Below are 8,819 nucleotides of genomic sequence, written 5' to 3' on the forward strand. Positions count from 1 at the left end.
TCTCAGACTTAGTGAAAACTGGAGCATGCTGAAAACAGATATCAAGTAGGCATGTTCACGAGCTCGATGCACTCACTACGGATAAAGTCATGATAAACTAAGCATACACCCATCAAGAATACACAAAATGCAAGCTAGACATGGCAATAACAATAACATACCATGCACGAATCAACTACAACATCATCGGCAAAATCGCTAACAAGTAGACAATCTGCCCAGATTCACGAAGTAGCAAAAGTAGTGCTCGATTGACTCAAGCTAGGGTGCTCCATAATTGCAAACAAAGACATGGATGGATAGAGCACTACAAGATTAACAAAACATCCTTACTGATCATCCTCAAAAGAGGCACGAATCACTAGGGAACAACATGAACATATGGCCATATGAGATAAACAGGTCAAGGACTTAGTAGAAATGTTAAGTCCCTGAAATCAGCATTACCAAGTGCCTCACTTTGCAAGCTTGTGCTAGTCACCACACACATCACAAAAATACATGGGTTGCACCTCTGGAAAGATGGCAAAACCCTTAACAAAACATATGTAGAGCTCATGGGCATATAATGCACACAATAAACATGGCAAAAATGACAAATATTTAAATGGAGTAGCAGATCTGACAATTATCTCAAGTAGCCCTCTTCTAACAGCATTTCGGGCATCAAGATGAACTCAAATGAAAATGATGCAATGGAATGAAATGATGTACTCTCTGAGATGAACATGTATGCAAATGCAATGCACATGATGACATGATATGAGATGCATGGCAACGACAACAACACACGGAGACAAAAACCCGAACCCGAGAAAATAAAATAACTTAACGCCGAAAACGGCAAGCGTTGGAATACATATTGGAAAGTCATATCCGGGGTGTTACAACACTCCACCACTACGAAAGGATCTCGTCCCGAGATCTAGGAATGAAAGAAGGCCGGGTACTCAGAACGAAGGTGATCCTCGCGTTCCCAGGTAGCTTCACGGTCGGAATGGTGTGACCACTTGACTTTGAGGAATTTGATTGATTTGTTGCGAGTCTTGCGTTCAGTCTCTTCAAGAATAGCAATGGGGTGCTCACAATATGAGAGATCTTCTTGGAGCTCAATGTCCTCGAAGTTGATGGTGTGGTCAGGAGTCTTGAAGCACTTTCGGAGCTGAGAGACATGGAACACGTCATGAACATTTGCAAAGTTTGAAGGAAGCTCGAGTTGATAGGCGAGGTCGCCTCTCTTGCTGACAATCTTGAAAGGTCCCACGTATCTGGGGGCAAGCTTCCCTTTGATACCGAAGCGACGAGTACCTTTCATAGGAGAGACGCGGAGGTAAACATGATCCCCGATCTTGAAAGCCAAATCACGGTGCTTACTATCATAGTAGCTCTTCTGGCGGGATTGGGCTGCTTTGAGGTTATCGCGAATGACTTTGCACATTTCCTCTGCCTCTGTGATTAAGTCATTACCCAAAAGATGACGTTCACCGGTTTCAGACCAGCTGAGAGGGGTACGGCACTTCCTGCCATACAGAATTTCAAATGGGGCCTTGCCCGAACTTTCTTGAAAACTGTTGTTGTAGGAGAATTCAGCATAAGGAAGACAATCCTCCCACTTCATGCCGAAGGAGATCACACAAGCCCTGAGCATATCTTCAAAATCTGGTTGACACGCTCGACTTGACCGCTAGTTTGAGGATGGAAAGCTGTGCTGAAGCGGATGTTGGTGCCCATGGCCTTCTGAAAAGAATCCCAAAACTTGGAGGTAAAGATGCTGCCACGGTTTGTAGAGATCACTTGTGGAATACCATGGAGAGAGACAATTCGAGAGGTATAGAGTTCCGCCAATTGAGCTGCAGTGATCGACTCTTTGATAGGCAGAAAGTGAGCCACTTTAGTGAGTTTGTCGATGACAACGAATATAGCATCATTGCCACGCTTGGACTTTGGAAACCCAGTCATGAAGTCCATTTCAATGTGGTCAAACTTCCATTCTGGAATGTCAAGAGGTTGGAGGAGACTGGCTGGCCTTTGGTGTTCTGCCTTCACTCTTCTGCAGACATCACATTCATTCACGAATTGAGCAATCTCGCGCTTCATTCGAGTCCACCAATAAGCCTGCTTGAGGTCCCGATACATCTTCGTACTCCCTGGGTGGATGGAGAGGAGAGAATTGTGAGCCTCGTTCAAGATCACTTTACGAAGGTCACCTTTGGGTACAACAATACGATCCTCGAAGAAGAGAGTATCCTTGTCATCAAAGCGGTAGCACTTGTACTTGGGTTGACTCTTGGCAATCCCAATCTTCATCTTTTTCACCATAGCATCAAGAAGCTGGGCTTGGCGAATCTGGTCTTCCAAGGTAGGAGAGACTTGAAGGTTGGTGAGGAAACCTTGAGGAACAACTTGCAGATTAAGTTTGCGGAAAGCTTCACAAAGCTCGGGTTGATAAGGCTTGAGAATCAGACTGTTACAATAAGCCTTCCTGCTCAATGCGTCAGCAATCACATTGGCCTTTCCTGGAGTATACTCGATACTTGGATTATACTCTTGAATCATTTCGACCCATCGAGTTTGCCTGAGGTTGAGATTAGGCTGAGTGAAGATGTACTTGAGACTCTTGTGATCAGTGAAAATGTCCACTTTTCTTCCCAATAAGAGATGTCTCCAAGTCAAAAGAGCATGCACAACTGCCGCCAACTCGAGATCATGAGTGGGGTAGTTCTTCTCATTAGGCTTCAACTGGCGAGAGGTATAAGCAACAACTTTCTTCTCTTGCATCAACACTGCTCCAAGACCTTGGAGAGAGGCATCACAAAAGACCTCGTACGGCTTGGATTCATCAGGCGGAGTCAGAACTGGAGCAGTGATCAATTTCTCTTTCAAAGTGTTGAAAGCAATGTCACACTCCGGAGACCAAACATACTTGACGTGCTTCTGGAGAAGATTTGAGAGAGGCTTCGCGATCTTAGAAAAGTTTTCAACGAATCTTCGACAATAGCTTGCGAGACCGAGGAAGCTGCAGAGTTGCTTCACGTTCTGAGGAGGTTCCCAATTCACAATTGTAGACACCTTCTCAGGATTCACAGCAATGCCCTTGGCAGAGATGATATGACCAAGATAAAGAACCTCATCGAGCCAAAATTCACACTTGGAGAACTTGGCGTAGAACTGATGTTCCCTCAACTTATCGAGTACCAAACGCAAGTGCTTGGCATGATCTTCCTTGTTCTTCGAGAAAACCAGAATGTCGTCGAGATAGACCAAAAAGAAGTCATTGGTGTAGGTGTTGAAGATGAAGTTCATCATGCGAGAGAACGTCGGAGCAGCGTTGACGAGGCCAAAAGACATGACAGTGTATTCATATGAACCATAGCTTGTCCTGAAAGCCGTCTTGGGAATATCTTGCTCACGGATTCGAATCGGGTGATAACCCATACGGAGATCAAGCTTGGAGAATACTTGGGCACCTTTGAGTTGTTCGAACAGCTCATTGATGTTGGGAAGTGGGTATTTGTTCTTGATGGTCTTCTTGTTCAATGGGCGGTAATCAACACAAAGTTGGTCCGTTCCATCCTTCTTCTTCACAAAAAGAACACCACAACCCCACGGAGAAGAACTAGGCCGGATGAGACCCATTCTCTCTTGAATATCGAGTTGCTTCTTCAGCTCCTTCAGCTCTTCAGGTCCGAGCTTGTAAGGACGCTTGGACACAGGTTCCGTGCCGGGCTCAAGATCAATAACGAATTCAACTGGCGGTGCGGAGGCATTCCTGGAAGCTCTTTTGGAAAGACGTCTTGATATTCGCAAATGACTGGAATTTGCGAGATAGCATCCAATTCACCCTTCTCATTGAGAGAAAACAGATGGATGGTATCATCACGAGCGGCAAAGACAATGACATCCTCAGACGAATGAGTCAATTGAATCTGCCTGGCTGCACAGTCAAGATGTGCCTTGTGCTTAGAAAGCCAATCCATTCCGAGAATAAGATCAATATCTGAGTCACCAAGAACCGTTGGAGAAGCCAGAAACTTGTAGTCACCCAAGGTGATAGTAACATCCGGAACGATGGAGTTAGCATGCATGCGCTTACCAGGAGAGACAACTGCTAATGGACTAGGCAAAACTTGCGAAACCAATTCATGCCTAGATGTAAACGGTATCGAGATGAAACAATGTGATGCACCAGTGTCAAAAAGAACTTTTGCAGGAATATCGTTAACTGGAAGGTTACCCATGATGACATCTGACGAATCCTCTGCCTGAGTTGCATTCATCAAGTTGACCTTGGCATGCTTGGGGTTATGCTTGACCACAGCTGTACTTGCCGATCTGACAGGAGGAGGAGGAGGAAGACGCCTCTGGTTGAAACACTTGTTGGCATAGTGACCCTTCTGTTGGCACTTGTTACACGTGACCTCTGAAAGCGGACGGTGATACGGAGCACTCGATCTTGGATCTTGAGACGAAGTCTTGTTCTGAAAGCCAGGGTTGGGTGGGTGGGAAGATCCACTGCCACCTTTGCTCTTCTGCTGATACGGCTGACGAAATGGAGGAGGAGGAAGCCAATACTTCTGCTGCTTGGCCACTTGAGTAGGGGAAGAAGGAGTAACATCTCTGACTCGCTTCTTGGAAGCATCACACCTCAGTTGAGCAGCCTCTTGCTTCAATGCCATGTTATAGAACTCATCGTACCTCAAGGGCTCAAAGAGAACAAGAGTGAGCTGGATTTCTTCTCTGAGACCACCCCTGAACTGGTATATCATGCTCTTCTCATCAGGCACGTCCGGCTTAGCAAAGCGGGCGGGCTTCTGAAACAACTTGTTGTAGTCATAGACAGACAAAGAGCCTTGCTTCAGGTTGCGAAATTCCTCACGCTTGCTTTCAACCACGCTCTGAGGGATATGGTGAGCTCTGAAATCTTGACGGAATTCATCCCAAGTGATAACACATCCACCTCTGTAATCCTTGTACTGCTGGAACCATTCCGCGGCTTGGTTTTTGAGTTGGAAGGAAGCAAACTTGACAAAGTCCTCAGGCCTGATGTTACTGCACTCGAAATGCTTGCACAGATCCACAAGCCAATCGTCAGCATCGGTTGCCTCAACACAATTGCTGAAAGTCTTTGGCCCATTAGCAAGGAACTGGTTGAGTGTAGCAAAGTGATTCTGATTGTTGCATTGGTTCCCTTGGTTGCCTTGATTGCGCTCTTGGAGAATTTGCATGATCAACTATGTGTTTGCATTGATTGCGGCCATCACAGCTTGCCATGCCTCCGGAGGAGGTGGAGGTGGTGGCGGATCAGGATTCGGAGTCATGCGCATTGGAGGAGCCATCCTGAAGAGGTTGACATCCATTAGCACATTGCTAGACAAATATTGAAGCTGAATCCAACGGAATGAAAATTGCAACATATAGTCTTCACATCCCGACAAAATGAACAAATGCATTCCTCTTGAAATGGTCACATATCCATAAATTGAGAAGCCACGTAGAATTAAGGTAGAGAAATAAATCAACAAGGTACGGATCAAGAACGAATAATCAGTAAGAAATCCCAATCTCAAACCAAATATTTGTGGAAGAAGAACTAGAGCTACAAGAATTCCCACCTATGAAACTCCCAAACCTTTCCGGTTATGCAATCAGGTGTTGGGGATACAGGGGAAGCATAATATCTCACCCAAATCTAGCAAATCCTACATCCAGCTGTATCCATCCTTCAACACATAACCGAGAAAAACTTCGGAAACCATCTACCTCAACCTTCGAAAAGCATCAGTTATACAAGTTATGGCGATACTCCCAAACTCCCGCTCCAGTACTGGGTGGCGTCGAGGTTATCTCACCAACGAACTGCATAAAAGAGATTTTCGATATCGGCGTACTAAACTCAGGTATTCCAGAACTGCAACGATAAAATTATGAAGACAACACCTCAGAGCTCAACTCCCCGGGACACTTCCACAAAACCCCTGACAGGAGGCACCAAGACAATGTTCTCGTCATAAAACCATCGGAACGAGTCCCAGATACCCGCGTGATCCTAAATTTTTTTTAGTGAAATTTGAGAAGAGAAGAGTCAAAACTCTACGTCAGGATGCCTTACCAGAGCGATGAGGAGACTGGGAAGTAAAAAAGAATTCCTAAACTCTCCGATATATAATTCCTAAATGACTCAAAACATTTTTCTAGACACAACTCGGTTGCTAAAAACGATCAAGCAATGGGGCTCCTAAGGTCGGGGAAGGCTCTGATTACCAACTTGTAACACCCTCGATGCGTCTATATCTCCCACGTGTCGAGGCACGACTTAGAGGCATAATCGCATTGAAGGCATACATCGCAAGTTAGGCAATCTTCACAACATCCCATGTAATATAGATAATAAAAGGGGAGATAACATAGTTGGCTTACACTCGCCACGTCAATCAAGTACATAAATAACATTACATCATCCAAACACTCATGGCCCGACTACGATGCCAAAATAAAAGATAACCCAACATGCGACACGGTCCCGATCACCCCCAACTGGGCACCACTACTGATCATCAGGAAAGGAAACATAGTAACGTTGAGAGTCCTCGTCGAACTCCCACTTGAGCTCGAGCGCGTCACCTGGAGCGGAATCATCAGGCCATGCATCTGGTGTAATAGTAATCTGTGAGCCACAGGGACTCAGCAATCTCGCACCCTCGCGATCAAGACTATTTAAGCTTATAGGTAAGGCAAGGTAAATATGTGGAGCTGCAGCAAGCGACTAGCAAATATGGTGGCTATCCTGTTCGCAAAAGAGAGCGAGAAGAGGAGGCAAAGCGCGAGCGAGAAACTAGAGAGCAACCTGCGCAAACATTACTCCAACACCGTGTCCACTTCCCGGACTCCGCCGAGAAGAGGCCATCACGGTAACACACTCAGTTGATTCATTTTAATTAAGTTAAGGTTCAAGTTATCTACAACCAGACATTAACAAATTCCCATCTGCCCATAACCGCGGGCACGGCTTTCGAAAGTTCAAATCCCTACAGGGGAATCCCAACTTAGCCCATGACAAGCTCTCACAGTCAACGAAGGAATAGACCTCCTCCCAAGACGTTCCGATCAGACTCGGTACCTCGGTTCTTCAAGACACTTCGACAGGTTAAAACTAATCCAGCAACACCGCCCGAATGTGCTGACAAATCCCGATAGGAGCTCCACATATCTCTTTCTCAGGGCACACTCAGATTGTCCTAGGTATGGGTAGGCCAACCCAGAGTTGCCCCTGGTGGCCACCGGCAGCTGACAGGTGGACCAACACTCAGAGGAGCACTGGCCCGGGGGGGTTTAAAATAAGATGACCCTCGGGCTCCGGAAACCCAAGGGAAAAAGAGGCTAGGTGGCAAATGGTAAAACCAAGGTTGGGTATTGCTGGAAAAGCTTTAATCAAGGCGAACTATCAAGGGGTTCCCATTATAACCCAACCGCGTAAGGAACGCAAAATCCGGGAACATAACACCGATATGATGGAAACTAGGGCGGCAAGAGTGGAACAAAACACTAGGCGAGAGGCCGAGCCTTCCACCCTTTACCAATTATATAGATGCATTAAGATAACATGGCAATATAATGATATCCCAACAAGTAAGTAAATGTTCCAACAAGGAACGGCCTCCAATCTTCACCTGCAACTAGCAACGCTATAAGAGGGGCTGAGCAAAGCGGTAACATAGCCAATCAACGGTTTGCTAGGACAAGGTGGGTTAGAGGTTTGACATGGCAATTTGGGAGGCTTGAAAGCAAGTGGTAGGCATCGTAGCATTGGCATAGCAAAGAGCGAGCATCTAGCAAAGCAAAGATAGTAGTGATTTCGAGGGTATGATCATCTTGCCTGAAAAGTTGTCAGAGTTGACTGGATCCTCGAAAGCAAACTCAACGGGCTCCTCATTAGCGAACTTGTCTCCCAGCTCTACCCAAACAAGACAAACAAGCAACAAGGACACAATCAACCACGTGCAAGGATCAAACAATATGATGCAAAGATGATATGCTATGCGGGATGCATATGCAAGATTTTACAAGGGATACATGAACCTGGCCTCAACTTGGGAATCCAAGTGTGCCACTGGAAAGATGAGATGAAATCGCTTGAAAACGATATAAAGAACGTTGGAATCGGAGTTACGGTTTGGAAATGGCAAGCGTTTCAAGTATGACACCGGTCTGCGATTTACAGCAAGTAGCCATCTAAATGCAATGAGATGAACAAGCTACAACACCCAAACATGGCATAAAAATACTTGGCAGGGATGCATTCAAGATGCTTAACAAAAGTCTAGGACTGAGCTACGGCCAATTCATGTATTAACAGGTTCAAACAAGCATGGCAAAAATGCATATGGCAAACAGATTTCAGACTTAGTGAAATTAACACTTGTCTGGTATTTCAGATCAGGTAGCAGTCTTCGGAGCAACAAAACTACATTCTACAGGACCTGAACATGGCAAAGCAAAGCATGGCATGGAGCTACTCAAAGAACTTAACAAAAGTCCCTTAGTGACCTTGAGCCAAAAGGGATCAGAAAACACAATTGCAAGCATGTGAACATGGCAAAAACATAATCAGTTCTCAGACTTAGTGAAAACTGGAGCATGCTGAAAACAGATATCAAGTAGGCATGTTCACGAGCTCGATGCACTCACTACGGAGCAAGTCATGATAAACTAAGCATACACCCATCAAGAATACACAAAATTCAAGCTAGACATGGCAATAACAATAACATAGCATGCACGATCAACTACAACATCATCGGCAAAATCGCTAACAAGTAGAC

This window comes from Triticum dicoccoides, chromosome 2A (assembly GCF_002162155.2).
Source record: "Triticum dicoccoides isolate Atlit2015 ecotype Zavitan chromosome 2A, WEW_v2.0, whole genome shotgun sequence".
Lineage (NCBI taxonomy): Eukaryota > Viridiplantae > Streptophyta > Magnoliopsida > Poales > Poaceae > Triticum > Triticum dicoccoides.